This window comes from Thermobia domestica, chromosome 11 (assembly GCF_964235325.1).
Source record: "Thermobia domestica chromosome 11, izTheDome1.hap1.1, whole genome shotgun sequence".
Classification (NCBI taxonomy): Eukaryota; Metazoa; Arthropoda; class Insecta; order Zygentoma; family Lepismatidae; genus Thermobia; species Thermobia domestica.
The window spans coordinates 251,316,302-251,333,229 of NC_137464.1; the positions used below are offsets into that span (position 1 = coordinate 251,316,302).

The 16,928-nt window shown below is 37.1% G+C and overlaps 1 protein-coding gene across 1 annotated transcript in view; it reads left to right on the forward strand.

Annotated features, from left to right (window-relative positions):
• The first annotated feature begins 4,079 nt into the window (after positions 1-4,079).
• LOC145664923 (uncharacterized) overlaps positions 4,080-16,928 on the forward strand; it is a 99,587-nt gene continuing 86,738 nt past the window's right edge. Inside the window, exon 1 of the mRNA XM_081732027.1 lies at positions 4,080-4,183. The gene's annotated coding sequence lies outside the window, so the exon portion shown is untranslated. The remainder of the gene's footprint in view (positions 4,184-16,928) is intronic.

The following is a 16,928-nucleotide window of genomic DNA, read 5'->3' on the forward strand; positions in this document are numbered from 1 at the left end:
GTTTCATCGAATAGTTGGAGTCGTTAAATGTGACGAAGAATAGCAAGAGTGCTTCTGCTACGACTTGGTACCAAGACCATTGTCTCTGATGATATTTCTTTAAGGAAAATGAAGAAGTCGGTATTGTTTGGAGTTTTGGATTTCATCGATGAGGCAAAACCAGGAAGTAACAATCATCCCGAACAAGTGTCACTGTCGGGGGCATGGATTTAAGGATAATTGACTAGGTCTTTATTATCTGAACTGGATTAAAATCTGGTCTGGCCACTGTTCGCCTCAATTGCTGCCTGAAGATGTTCATTTTGTGCATATGTTGTCTTTCGGCACGATCTTCTTCTGGTGCAGTACTAGTTTCGACTGGTTTGGAATCGGTTCATGGGATGCTAACTAATGATGACGGCGCCGTGGAGGTTCATACTGGATCCACTTTTCATCACATGTCAACACCCTGTCCAGAAATAGCTTCTTACTCAGACGAGACAGCAAAGAAACATAGGTATCTGCTCGCGTTGCCTTCTGGCTCGGAGTCAAATAATTTGATACCCATCGATCCAACTTGTAGTGCTTCCCAAGTTGATGGAGGTTCTGCCGAATGGTTCCTCCACTCACACTGAATTGTAGTTCCAGTTCCTCACATGTCTGAAGATTTGCCTCAATTGTTGCTTAAAGATGTTCATTTTGTACATGTGTTGTCTTCTGGCACATGGTGCGTCTTCGAGTGTTTCGTCACCGTCCTTAAACTTGTTAAACCACCGGTGCACTGTCCGTACACCCTCACCAAAGGCTTGGCACATCTTCTGCCCCGCTGCAGTGGCGTTTCAAAAAAAGATCGTTTCACGGTAGTGGCGGCGGCCATTCTCCAAAATGGTTGCCTGAGCTCTAATCGCATTTCCCAGGACTTTTAGTATGTTGATTAGACCATGTTTCACGCATCTGTACTAATTTTCTCCCTCTCTCTCTGACAATTTTCTGACATTTTGTGTGCGGAATAACGAAAACTGTTGTGTGTGCGGAATGGCATCAGCGGTGGCCATTTTTTCAACATGGTGGCCGAAGCTCCACTCAAATTTCCTAGGACTTTTAGTATGTTGATTAATACCACTATCCCACACAACTGCACCGACTTCTATCTCTCTCTGACGATTTTCTGGCATTTTGTGTGTAGGATAACGAAAAACGTAGTTTTACGGCATCGGCGGGAGCCATTTCCTAATATGGCGGCTGAAGCTCCACTCGGATTTCCCGGGACTTTTAGTATGTTGATTGGACCACACTTCCGCACATCTCTGTCAATTTTTATCTCTTTATGAATTTTTCTGCCATCTTCATTATTTTCGTCTAATTTGCCCACACTATTTATGGTATCCGATTATTTTGTCCAACTTCTCATTTCCAGTGGCGAAGCGTAATCCATCAAATAGGGTAGGCCCGATAAACTAATAACACAAATAACATTTAATGTATCATAAAATATTTAAAATTATAGTCAGAATTCTATTTTCCGTATTGAGTTAAACAAAAGAAACTACCAAATCTATTTATTTTAGAGAACTTTCTTAGCTGTATTTCTAACACTATTTAGAGTTAGATTTATGTGCATGTATACATAAAAATTTTCTTTTTGTTGTTGTTTAATTTAACAAGAAAGAATGAATATTTACATAGCAAAAGTAGACAGAAATTATATTATTATTATTATTATTATTATTATTATTATTATTATTATTCAGCAAATATTTACCTGAGGAAAACACGTAATGTGTATTAACGGAATATTCGCATTTTGCTCCACTACAAATATTTTGAAGTGCAGTTCATATTTTCTTCTGTCTGGGATTTGCAGGGGAAGATGAGGGGAATTTCCTCCTCACTTGCTGTTTTCATTTCTTGCATATTTGAAAATGCAGGGAGAGAAAAAGAACGTACATTCTTACAGCTAGCTGTCAAATTTCTTGGATAAGCGTTTGTTACTTGCATCTTCCACTTTAAAGTAAGTACAATACTGCATTTAATTAATGCATCGTGTGATAATGACTTCACTAGAAATGTTAATTCTCAGAAGGAACTTTATTTGAATCAACGCAAAATATTTAGTATTGTATTCTATGCAGTGGCATATTTAAGGGATGGTTTCCGGGCTTAAGAACTCACAGAAATTTTATCGCAACTTTATACATATTGAAGAATTTTCACATTTCCAGGAATAAAGTTGGCAAAGCCCTCCCGAAAGAAGCAAAGTCTCACGAAACAAAATCGTAAATGCCCCAATGATTCTATGAAATGGAAAACTCAACTAAAATCATACAGAAATATTATTATTTTATCCTGTATTGTAGCATTTGTTAAATTTATATATATGTTTAATGTATCAGACATATTCTACAAACTATTATGGTCTGGGACCCATGTAGGGGAAAAAGACCTACTCTGAGTGACTTCTGAGAGAATATACTTAAATTAAACAAATTATCACTAATAGAAACACACAATTGTACACAGAAACTTCTTACTCTGTGTTAAGGAAATCGTGTCATAACATATTAGCATTGAAATATGTCCTCAACGCTAAAACTAAACTTCCAGAGACGACTCTTTACACCCTCCCAACAAAGCGTGCAATCCCCAACGATAATACTTTCGCTCCCTGAGCAGCACAGCCCGTAAGCCTGTCTAGCGAGAGAGCTGGTGAGGCTCAGATGGAAGGGTCTCCAAGAATTTCCAACTTACTATTTTGTTACCGAAAAAAAAACGAAATGTTGAATTACTTTTATTTTATAAGAAACCAAAGATAAAGAAAATATAACAGTAGAAAACAGGGTAGACCCGGTCTTAGAGCCTCTAGTACGCTTCGCCACTGCTTATTTATTTCCTGTTTCTTCTTGCGGGCCTCTTCTAACTTGAGTTTGATGGGCGTACTGATCAAAATTTTTGAATGTTGTCTTGCTCGCCGAGAATTCTTTACAGTTTTTGTATTCCCTTTCCCTTATACAGATTGGAATAAACAGAGCGCAAACTCAGCGAAAAACTGGAAACTTGGCGACAGCAGCACCTCTAACACGCGACGACGGAATTAACCAATCGATTTGATGTCACCTACGTGGAAATTTCGAAAGTAACCATAGACTAGATTTTCGCTCCTTTAGGTGCATTTGGAGAACACCTTTTTATGTTGACGTACTTCGCGGAACTTAGATATTTTCAAATTGAACTCTTGAAAAGAAAGAAAAATCTATTAATATAGGAAAAAAAGCTGGAATGGAACATCTAGTCCAGAGACAGTACAAGAAAAAGTGGACATTAGCTTATTTGATCTTTCTACACTACATCGAACACTGAGATACGAAGCAGACGACAATTCGCCGGTTACTATGACAACTCATGACGTCACGTTCCAAGACCGATGGCAGCGCCATCCACACAACGACGCTGATCCCGCCCACCTAGAACGTTGATTGGTTCTTTCGCTGTGTAGACGATCGAAACTGATTTCAATAGCTCATATAGGAAGTTGCCCGTCTGTATGTATTGTAGTCTGAGCAAAGAGTCCTGTAGATTTTGAAGGCACAGGGTGATCAGGATTTTGATGTATGTTTTCTTCCACTGTCTTTGTCTGCAGTATCTGGAATGTCACATGATTTATTCGAACCACCGTCTGTAGCAGATATTGAAGGCACAATATCATAAAAGTTTGAATGGATATTTTCTTGCTTTAAGATTAGACTTTAAACTTTCCTCTAGCCAGTGATGTATTGTATGTGTCTCTAACTATTATCTTTCATTAGAAATAAATACTTTAAACATGATCCTTCTTTTTGAATAACCCGGTATATCGAGTGACACAAAAACGTAAAACTTACGGGGAAACTTGAAGCCTATCAACCCTAATCAATAACGAAATATTAGAAATATTAGCATTAACCGGCTATATTACATCCTATATATACATTCTCCCAAGAATCAGATTGAGAAAAACAATGAAACAGCTCAGTTCGAGATTCATCTCTCATTAATTTTTACATTAAAATTAGCATTTTAGAAAATGATTATTAAAAGAAAACTTAGTGTCATAGGTGACCGATACGTAGAACTGCATCTAAAGATACAAACCTTATCTGAGGTTAAGAAAGAAGAGAAACAGGTTTCATCGTATTTAATTTTAAGTGATGTGGTACTAGTCACGTATGTAAGTTTTTCATATTATATTTCTAATATTAAAATTAGTATTTTTAAACCTTGAGTAGCAGAAAACAATATTTTCATGACAATAACGAGAAATTACATGATAGATTGTATTTTGCGTCATTCTAATGTAGTAATTCATAAGAATAAAAAAAAGCTTTTCAAGAAAAACTGCTGAGTATATTTCTGATAGTTACAGTACAAACTATAAAGTTTGTGTGATAAGTTACTATGCATATAAAAATGTATAATATGTCCATACAAATATGAAGTTTTACAACGTCCACTTTATTGAACTGTTTTACAATAATTTTCTTGCTTTAATTATACCCTAATACATTCTCAAATATTAACTCTTGGCGCATGCCCAAACAATTGAATCGGTCATTGCAGAAAGGGCATAGAACATGTGCCCTTTCTGCAATGACCGATTCAATTGCGTAGAGATGGGTAATTTGCCTGAAACTGACATGCCATAAGAAAAAGATTATTTGTGCGAAAAACACGCACCAATATGTGCTAAGTAGTCACTAGAAGCAAGAATTGTTATCTGACTTAGACGTTTGTGCCGCAGAGTAGGTCTAAGATGTTAATGTTGGGTTAGGTTAGTTAAGCTTAGATTAGGTTTCATATTTCTAGACCTATTCTCCGGAACTTAGCCTTAACTTACTCTGGTTCAGAGCAAGATTAAGTTAGTATACATCCGTACGAAGTAGGCGCGAAAATGTGTTGAGCATTCTCGTAAAAGAAAGTTTTCTTAGAAACTACAGTTACTGCTTACATTAGAACTCACTTAGTATTTATTCTTCATCTCCCGATCATTTGGCTTAATACCTGACTACTCTGTTAGTACACCACATTCACAACGAAATATTTGGAAATACCAACAGAATCAGAGAGAGTTTTAACAGTGTGTATTGTGCAACAGTATTGCAATCAGTGTTCGGCATGCAAGTTGCATGCACTTTGATCGTGGTTATATGTTGTATTTATTGTTATTTTAATGTGTTTTTCGCAGTTCTTGAACGTGTATGACATAGAAAATAACTTTCGCGACATAAACCTAATCATGTGATGCAAACGACTTCCTATAGTATTTACAATGGTTTCATACTAACGTCCCTAATCCTGTAAACATAGAATATACACACCTTTTGTACCCGTGTTCTTTAGCCCAAAGGGGACTAGCATGGGACCTTAAACTTAAAAAAAAAGTTTTCAATGCTCTTATTTTGTGTCGACGTAAAGCGCCAGTAGAAGTTTCAATCTCTGTATTTCGTGTGCACTTTTCCACTTTAACTATAAAATAATCATTGTTTGTTTACAGCTCGTAAAATTGCAACTAAACCTAACGAAATAAGTGTTCATATGTTAAAATGCAAGGTAAATCAAAAGTCAGTTCAGATTTGTAATATATGTTCAATGTGTAATTTTTCATGTCAATACATGTGTGTAAGCGATGTTTCCAGTTCTCCAGAACCTTTGACAAAACCTCAGGCATAATTATATCTACAGGTCGCGAAATAATTTCTTTCAGATAGTGAATACTCTGAATTTTAGTTGAGTAGCCTGCTGCCTTTATATGACACACACACACAAAAGAAAAATACCACCTTGGAGACTGTGATTAGGGATGCATTCGAGTCGAGTCGAGTCGAGATTTAAGCCTGTCTCGACTCGTCTCGAGAAAATGTTGTCTCGACTCGAAAATATGTTTCTGTCTCGACTCGACAGTCTCTGTCTCGACTCGACTCGAATTCGAGTCGAGACGTCTCGAAATTCGAGTCGAGACAAAATGTACGAGTTAAAATATACCCACACATCAGCCAGACCATCATGACTACCTACCTAATTGTCAGTATGTCGACTTTTGGCATGGATAAAAACGGCGACACGTCTTGGCATACACGCAATGATCCTTGATAGGTCGCTGGAGACAGCTGGCACCACATGTGCTCACTCAGGTCACCTAATTCCCGTAAATTCCGGGAAGGGGGGAGATGTGTTCTGACGTCACGTTCAATCACATCCCACAAGGGACATCACTCAAATGTCCGGCTCCAATTTCAACGAAACTTTTTTTGCTGATAGAAGGCATGTATGCACCATTACTTGTGATGACAAATTTTTGCCATGGTGCATGTTTTCTATTTTTTTTTAATAACTTTTAAGAGTTGTGATGTGGTTATTAGAGATTACTACAGAAGTCCCTTACTACCCTTTGTAAACGGAGCGTTAATGAAGAAAAGTGAAGAAAAACCATGTGGATACATATAAGTCCTGGGGGGAAGTCGTATGGTAGATATGACCTTGATGGCAGCCATCTTGAAATCCGCCATTTTGAATTAAGGTCAAGTTTTCAAAATGGGAATAGGGTAATATGATACATAATTTCGGGCTAGAATTTAATTAGAAAAATAATGGTGAGGTTAGTTTTAAGATACACGTATTTGGGGGAAAGTTACAGGCATATTAATTGTTTTTACTTACTGTGTGCGTAAGTCCCTTCTTACTTTCGTCTCAAGACCTGTAAATCGATCGCAACGGCAGAGCCCGGTCTTGCACTAGTGTTTAGAAATCTTTAAACTCACTTGAGGCAATATTTGTGGATTATTGTATTGTATTTTGCCTTTAATTAAATTTGAACCCACTTCATGATCTTGTGTAAAGTATCACTAAAAGAGAATTTCTGTTTTTATGGAGAACGTAAGCATAGCAATTATAAAAGGTGAGTAAGGTCCGTATGTATTTATAAGAAAGTTTATTTTACGAGTCTTTTGTGGTTCCGCCAACCTATTCTTTAGTTGTTTTTTTTTTCAAAATACTCATATCTCATAAATAAAAGAGCTATTATAAAATCTCTTACCACTATTCTTTAATACTTATAAAATTTTATTTATTGTAAAAGCACTGGCGAGATATTTCTTATCGCCCACTAAAATTATGGTGGAGCTCCTTCGTGGCTAACGGTTAGCATACTTGCCTTTGGCGTGGGAAACCTGGGCTTGATTCCCGGTGGGAGTTCATGTAATTCGGATTCCACGTTAAGCAGTAGGTCCACGTCTCATATAGCCTCGCTGCTGAACGGGACGTTAAACTCAGAATCAATTCAACTCAAAATTATGGTTTTGACTTTATTATGATGTCATTAGTTTAAACGCCCAACTGCCCAGTAATTATAAACATTGATTACATTATAAAATTGTAATTTGTGACGACTAAAATATCAGAAATTAAAGATTATTCTTTGGGTTTTGGAACATTTTGAAAAACGTGAAAAACTGGTACTGCACCGATACAACACACCTTTTGGATTTGTCATTGTGTAAAGTGATACAAACTAAAGAAGAATTACAACTTTATGAAATTGTATTAGGACTTATTATTTAGAAATAAACACCAAATAAGTGTAATAGTTCATATCCGTATCAAGTTTATGATGAATCAACTACACAAAGTAGGATCCAAAAACGCTCATTGCAATTTGTTCCATCCTTCAGTCGAACCAGGAACTGAAACATAAAGAGTGACATTTTCTTTTTAAAGATACTTTCTTCAGCTAAGTATTGTGAAGGTTTATGTCAGTAGAAGGAATTGCATTCCATTATACAAGCGCAATTTCACAACTTTATGTACACATTACTAAATATCGAACACCCTTGTGCATATGATTAGCGTACGCGTCTTTGGTGATGGGAACTCCTGTGGTTCTGAACCCACGTTAATTTGTAAGTTCACGTCTCATACAGCCTTGATGCTGAAAGGGACCCTAAACTCTAATCTAATACTAAATACAAATATTTAAAGAAAAATGATGACGCACCAAGATGACGTGAATTTGGCTATCAAATCAATTTTGTGTTTTCAGTTATTTTCTAGTAGTATTTTTTCTAGGCATCCTTTCAAAAGACAGTGATGCAAATTTCGTAACTGCGAATTCCTGTTAGAAGCCATGAAATTATCCGATTAGATGAAAAATTTCCCTTCCACTAAAATAGATACCGTAAATTTACAATATCTAACAATAAATAATTTTGAAAGATATCGCTTTCGAGGGAAAAAATGAAGTGAAATCTTTGAGTTTTACGTCCCACGGTTATGCCGGTTAGGCTAAAGGAGAGGGGTGATGATGAGAAATTAGTGAAATCGTGGAATGAAGAAAGTGGGAGGAACGGAAGAACCCCGAGGAAACCCACGCACACGGTGTTTGTCCACCACAAAGTTCACTTGGTGCGAGCTGGGATCGAACCAGGGTCCCCAAGCACCAGAGGTGAACGATCTACCACTGAGCCACCGCGGCCCCGCTTTAGAGGGGCCATGACGTATAGTTGAACTCATTCTCGTAGTATGAAAGGCATTATTTATAATTATGCATGATAGGATCACAAACAAAATTTAAAAATATTATGTGCACTTTCTTTTAACAAACATTATATTGTCTTTTATGGTGTGGAAGGGAATGTTATGTTCGAAAAAAAGTCCTTAACACGATTCTTGTTGCTACACACTGCATGTTCCTAGCCACAGAAAAGATGCAGCGATAGTAGGCTATTTTTCAATTGCTTTACATTAGCTTGATGTTTCAAGTCTTTTGTGTGTTTCTGAAGGTCACTTTTACCACAAAAGAGCTCAATATTAACATGTCTTACATAGCTTTGGTTCGATTCTCAACACGGACTGCAACTACCCGTTAAATTGTGCATCCGAAAGGCACTCTTTGTTAAACCTCGCTTATCACCGCTCATCTTAATAATATATATAACTTCACCGCGAAGCAAATGTTGCATTTCTCTCTTTCATCCTAACACAAAACAAAACTAACCACAGCTGTGACACGAAGGAGCTATTTCGAAAAGAAACAAGCTGTGCTTCATAGAGATGTGTACCAAATGATAGAAGTATAAAGTATTGTTTTCTTTCCTGTTTATTGATATCAGTTGGTGTTCTTAATGAGTTTACTCATTAGTTTAGAAAGAGTATATATGGAATTTGGACATATGTTGTACGTATTCTCCTGAGAAATTGATGAGACCAGAAAAATTATAAGGACAGATGGAATAGGTTTAAGCGCATCTACATGACTTTATCAAATATATATTCTCCATAATGGTACCACGCGGAAACCTTGGTATAGGCCTACTTTTATCTTTGCCTCCCTCTGTTAGCTGTTTTGTATCATATATATCGGATGTTTTTGATATTTCTTCTGATCATTAAAACAACAATGGTACCTCTGTGCGTGCAGAAATGCAAAAGCACAAGGTAACTTCCTATTTGTTTTGGAAACAACAAACCCATTTCACGTGTGCGAGAGAAATTGAGCACAGCAAGATCGGGTGTTTACTCACGGTCAGTTCGCAGCAGGAGTCCATGGTAAAAGATTTGGCTATCTCGAAAACACTCGCAAAACCTTACAAATACAAAAGACTGCGCTTCAAAGAAAGTTTAGACACAGATGTTTCAATTTTCTTTTAGCATCTTTCTTTAGCAAAAGAGTCGGTTCATTGTATTCGAAAAAGGGAAGGGAGAAAGGGTGAATTTATATTTTATGTGGGGGGTAACGTTGTAAGTAGTATACATACCGCTTCCGACTCTGTACTGAAGCACTTCCTTTAGCGGTATATCACTAGATCTATCCTGACTATCATCCCACCTCAAGTTGTAAAGTAGAAAGGGACAAGTATTCAACATGACTGCGTACTTGAGTTTCAGTTCACAATACTAAAACCAGCGAGCAAGTAAGCAGTCTTTTGTAGGATCGTGTTTTACTTCTTGAATTTATTTTTGAACATTTCTGTGAATTCAACAACAGAACGCAGTAGAAATACGGACTAGTTTTTACTCCAACCATTGCTTTCGCTCCAACCCAGGGATGCCACATTTATGATTTCGTACTAGATTTAGTGATTTTACTATTGAACTAGTGATCTAGTACGTACTTTGGGTAAATAGGCACATTCTAGTGATTTTTTTTGCATTTGTTTTCTGATGCAGACAAATGGGAAGGAAATGGTTCTTAAAATAAAAGGAAGAAGTATATTGCAGTTCAAAACAAATGTAGAAACCTTAAATTATTTTTTTTTCCCTCTGACTGAATGAAATCCCTGTTGTGTAACGACCTTAGGTAAACAACGCCTATCTTTGGTCCGCTACCTCCTTTTGTTAGCCGACATGAGATGGGTTACTTTTTTTTCTGGAAGAAAGTGAAGAAATAATTATCCAGTACATTTACGTTCTGTCAGGCACACAGGCGCAGTCTGTACTTGTTTCCTAACGAATTTTAGCAACATAACATAAATGAAACATATGTACCAGAAAATAGAGGCAGTACAAACGGAAATTTTCATCTGTGACACATTTGATGAGAAATATAGTTAGATGTCACGTGCAAGCACTCTAAACATGTCCTATCCTGTAATTCTATTCGTATGTTTATGTAGGTGAGACTGAGAAATCAAGAAACAATAATAACTGGTTTTCTTCCAGGGGAAAAATCTAAATGTGAAGGGGTGTTACACTGGGACTTTAATTGCGTCCTTTGTACAAGATTAACAAGTGATAGCAATTTTTTAATTTATTTTAGTTCTTGGGGAGAGAAAGATGGAAGCGAACCCTCGTAAGGACCTCTGCAAGGAAACATGAATACTATGTTTCACAAAATAGTTTTACATTACACAAAATAGTTATATATATATATATTGAGTTTTAGTCAGGGTTTTCATTCTGCAGGAGAGGGGGGATAGTAATACCTGACGAACATTTTCTATTCTCAGAGTGTTGCAATGATAGCATTTCCTCCATTATAACTTGGCCAAGCTAGTTGCATTATATGTAAGGATTAAGTTAGCCTAAAAAGCTTAAATTTCTATGGCTGTTTTACTCTGTACCCATGTTTCTCATTTTCGGTCTACGGGACTCTGTGTCCGGAAATTTTCGATGGCTTCCAAGTCGGAAAATAAGTGTATCAAAGGCATATATATTATATCTATGGTTATATGAGGCATGGATCTACAGTTTAAAGTGGGATACCGGTAACAACTTCATGAGCTTCCACCGTAAATCGAACAAGAGTCTCCCGCGATCAAGGCGTATGTGTTAACCATACAGCCACGAGGAAATTCACATAAGCACACACACATATATATTGTTGAGTTGATTTTGACTTTACCGTCTCTTTCAGCAGCGAGGATATATGAAATGTAGACCTACTGATTAACGTATAATCCGAACTACATGAGCTCGCGTCGGGAATTGAACCCGAGTCTTTCACGGCAAAGACGCATACACTAGCCGCGGAGTTCACACACACACACAGAATCAGAGTCCTCACACACCAAGGGTGAGAGCTGTGCCACTGAGTCACAGCGGCCACGGGGCTAGGTCGAGTCCACTTTACGTTCATAGTTTCTTAGTACATAAATGTTACGATTATGAAATAGATTTTCCTTAATGAGCTGCATAAAAACAAAAGCTTTCGAAATGCATTAAACAATTAGCTTGATTTGAGTGTGAACTTAAAGTTATATCAGAGTGTAAATACGGATACGCACCAAAGCTCGAAAACTTAATACACTATTTCTCCTATATAGTCAGCATGTATCAAGCAATCGTTCAGCTTTCATTTGAGAGGATGGAAATCGAAGGCCCCTGAACAACTATGTTACTAATGTGCGGAATGTATTTATCTTACAGTGAACTGCTTTGATGCCAAGTGGCCTAACTCCAAAATTGAAATTTTCCAGGAGTGAAAGTTGAAGTTCAATATCTCATGAACAATCCATATTTCTTTTATGTTGGGAACCAAAAGCATAACTACTGTATGTAGTTCATTGTTTTATAATTTAGTGTTTACAAAAATCCTTTTAAAAAATACCTATTCATAGAAGTGAATGGTACTTATCTGTACTAGTTCTTGGCATCCAAGCAGTCCATTTATTGTAATACTAGCTTAATATACCCATTCTTCGCATGGGGGCTGTATTTGGAAGTCAACACCTGTGGAAGTATCACCATTCATTTCACTGACCGCGAAAACTATGGATTTGACACTAATGTCGATCAATTTCGATTACTTTTACTACATGTCTCGCTAAACGCCCCCCTGAGACCCCCTGGTTCCAATTTTGACAAAAACGCTTCGCCTTAGACTGGGACCTGGACCAAGGTATCCGTGATCAAAATTTGGTAACTCTCGATCAACTTGTCTGGTCCCCAGGTCGGTCCCAGTAAACGTCCCCCCCGAGACCCTCCTGGTTCGAAATTAAAAAAAAACGCTTCGTCTTGATCTGGGGCCTGGACTAAGGTACCCGTGACCAAATTTTGGGAACTCTCGGTCCACTCGTCTGATCCCCAGGTCGCACACAGACAGACAGACAAACACACAAACAAACTCTTTATTTTATTTATATTAGATAAGATATACTATGTAAAATAGTCTCGTATCATAATATGTGATGTACAACAAATGTTACATTATATATTATCCGTAGCTCGTGATATGCTGCAACATATTAAAGCCTCAGAATAGTTGGGCAAGCGAATAATCCAGAAGTTACGTAACCCTATTGTGTTCATGGGAACGAAAACACAATAATTATAACTAAGCTAAATTACTATAGACTACCAACTGCTCATTCAGAGAATTTATGAAGTTCACTTTATCGCAATAGTTTTATACAAACTAGATTTAGACTACGGATAATAGTTTTATACAAACTAGATAATCAATTATTATTATTATTATCATTATATTTGCAGTACAACCAAATACAACGACATTAACTATTAGTTCTAATTAACTGAATTGAGCTGAAAATTAAATCTTGATCTTTAAATATTAACTATTAATTTTATGCGTTCTGTACCTTTCTGAAGGAATAAAAGCTGGAATTGGTTTCAAGGCTGTTTCTGAGTGAATACTTTCTTCAAAATAATATTAAAAATTATAGAAAGATTTTCGAGACATTCGAGTCGAGTCGAGATTTTTAAGAGCCGTCTCGACTCGACTCGAAAATTCGAGTCGAGAAATACGTTTGTCTCGACTCGTCTCGAATTTTACAAAGGGTGTCTCGACTCGAATCTCGACTCGAATTCGAGTCGAGTCGAGTCGAGATTCGAGACATGTCTCGACTCGAGCGCATCCCTAACTGTGATGGATAGGAAGTGAGATCACAGCGTCCGGTGTATGCTTCAGGAAACTGGACATCCAATCGCTGACGGATAACTAACCTGTAATGAAGAGGGGCACCGTTCTGTTGAAACATTTTGCTGGGATCAGTAGCGTGCCGTACTTCTATTATCCAGCTATCGTAAGGGCGAGATAGTGTGGTTGGGAACTCGCTTTATTCTACTGTGATGATTGATTTTGCGTAATGGTCTCTGCACCTGTCAAAGGGACCGAACTCAAGCCCCGATCGTGGTTTGGAACCGGCCTTAATAGCTCTTCATAACCTCGGAGATGCATAAGGATACAAAACATAAAAAACCTCAAACTATTGAAACACTGCGAGTAAGTATCCGGCTACTTGAGGCGATCGCAAAGCGTATTTATCGCTCATGCGTGCGCTTGGAATACGCTGACCATGTATTTAAATGTAGGCGGCTAATCTCAAACGCGAAAGCAATAAAAACGCGGAGAAAACGTCAGCTCGAGCGTATTTGGTGCGTTTCGGAACAATAGACCGCCTGCTGTTTAAAAGATTTCAAAAGGAAGGACAAAAAGGAAAGACGTGTTGCCAGGCAAGGGGATTGTAGCAAGAAACAACTGCTTGGAAGATGGTTTGTGCAGAGTATTGGAACTCTGCTAGTATATACCTGGACCTGGCAAAAAGACTCGGACACCCTGACTGGCTCACAGTATGATTTAGAACTCTGGCAAAAGTAAGATTACTGAATAGCCACCTTGGCCGCGTTCGCTACAGGGGGTAACGCATTAAAAACGATTTCTCAAATAGCCACTCTGTAAATCACCAGTTTCATTTAACACCCCCTAGGACAGGTCTTTAGGCCCTCTCCCACTGGTCTATTGGCTAATGTCCGCCTTTGATGCACAGGATCCGGTTGGTAGAGCCTTGGAAAATTTTGAACTCATTACGGTGATTTGGATTCCAACTTTAACTGTAGGTCCACATCTCACATAGCCTTGCTGCTGAAAAGGGGCTCTTAATAAACAAACAAACAAGATGATTGTAACGGTCCGAACTAAGAGTACCTTCGATGAAAAGTGGGTTGATTACTCTGCGTCAGTGACGCCAACCTTAAACGCTATAAAATTCTATCTTGAGAGGTAGAAAATCCCATTTCGCATCTGAATTTTCCACGTTGCATTATTATATTAATATTCATTTTAATAAAATGTCAAAATGATACTTATGTGTATCGTATGTAACTTTTTTTTTCAATTTCTGGATGAATTATCAATAAATTTCGATCTTTCATGTTTTTAAAATAGATTTGAATAAATATTTTCCTTAATAGAGAACTGGTATATTTTGTTATGTCACAATTGCAGTGACTCCATTACACCTTTTTGCCATCTCCTTACACTAAAACAAAATGATTCTATGAAAGGTTTATTCTCCATACACTTCGTGTGCAACGTTTTAAAATTGATTGTTTCTCGTTTGATACAAAGTATTTTGTACACTCTTTACTTCATTCGTTCATTGTTTTGTTTTCTTCATAGTTTAAATACTAGAGCACAAATTTCGTTTCTTGGTACTTGATTTTAAGAACGACATATGACTAAATCACTCCTTAGTAGCATGCATTTTGCCAATAACAAAGAAAAGACTTCATACTAAAAGTTGACAACACTGATACGCTTATTGATGACTCGTAGTGTGTACTTCCCGCTCGTAGAGTTTTGTTGGCATGAATTATACATATAGTAAAAATTCCCTATATGTGTCCAATTTTTTACGAAAATTCCCTTTATCCCATTCTCAAAAATTAATGTCAAAAATCCCACAAAATGAGAATTTTTCCCACGGGTTGGCATCACTGCTCAGTGTCCTCAGAACTACACCGCATAATCTTAATCCCCTTTCCGCATTTTCGAAGGATATATCTAATTAGGGTTTTCATTACCTCAATACATCCAGTTTTATTTCTTACTTTCCTAGAGAAACCGTGGTTTTGAAACTCCTCATTAAATAAAAATTAAAAACTTTGAAAAATGAAAATACTGGAAACTTGATATGGGTATGCGAAGCATTGTCGCCATCTTGAGTTCATATTTTTTAATGAAAGAGATTCATACAATATGAGCAAGACTCTTAGTAGAGGTCTGCACGGACTCGGGCCTACAAAGCATATATCACTTCGAGCCCGGGCCAGGCTCGTGCCATAATTTTTTAAATATACAACCATATTTCTCGGGCCTAACTTTGTAAATGTACTATACAACGATATTTATTGAACCATGTGTTCGGAAGAACTTTTAAAGCACAACTGTATACACAACTCCAAAAGTGCATTACCACCTGCAATTCTCGTTTTCCTGCAATAGCAGGCAACCCAAAAAGCTCGGCGGTTGGGTTGGTTCCGAATTCGAAAGGCGTTGGACCAAACCTCAATTCTGTTAAAAATATATCAGTGTGGCAAATTGAAAAATAAAGAAATAAAATAAATTGTTAAGAATGACAATTTTATTATTGTGACGGAGTTGGATGACGTAAAAAGTTACAAAATGATCTTACTTAAGCACCTCAAAAAAGATGAATGGCAAAAGACACATATCAGAAAAAACATTTCTCTCCTTCTCCCCCCCCAAAAAAAAAGAATTTTAAAAAAGAAAAAGTTACATAAAGTAAAGGTTTAATATAAAAGCCTCACCCAAAATTTTGAAAATTGACACTCGAAAGGCAAGAATAACTGAACCGAAGTGAATAAAATTGTGCACAGATATTGCAGACGTAAAATGTGGGAATACAGGCTTCATATTTTCCTGAAAAAAAAAACGGTAGGTTGGGGCACGGACTCCTCCAAACCCTTGATCACGAGATATAAAAAATGGTAGTAACAGTATGTGAGATGTGTGTAAAGGACATGAAGAATTGTAACAAAACTTTTTCTATGGACAACTCGCAAAAAATAAAGGAATACGAGTTTTTAATGTTCTGCGGAAAACAGTTTTAGGGGGCAAAAGCCCCCACGAAAAATTTTGAACTTTGACGCCCGAAAGGTAAGAATAAGTGAACCGAACTGAATGAAATTCTGCACAGATATTATAAACAAAAAATGAGGGAATACGGGTTTCTTATTTTCCTTTAAAAAACGGCTGGGTAGGGCACGGACCCCTCCAAACATTTGATCACGAAATATCAAAATGCTAGTAACAGTATGTGAGATGTGTGTAAAGAACATGAAGAATTGCAACAAAACTTAGTGTATGGATAATATGCAAAAGACATACGAATACTGTTTTTTTTATTTTCTGCGTAAAAATGGTTTTACGGGGAATAGCACCCACCCAAAATTTTGAAAGTTGACGAACGAAAAGCAAAGTCAAGTGAATCGAAATGAATGAACTTGTGCACACATATTGTAGGCGTAAAATGAGTGAATACGGGTTTCGTATTTTTCTGAAAAAAAAAAACTGTTGGAAAGGGCACGGAACCCTCCAAAGTTTTGATCACGAAATATCAAATGTACTAATAACAATATGTGAGGTGTGTGTGTAAAGGAAATGAAGAATTGCAACGAAACATTTTGTATGGAAAATAACCATAAAATAAATCAACACGAGT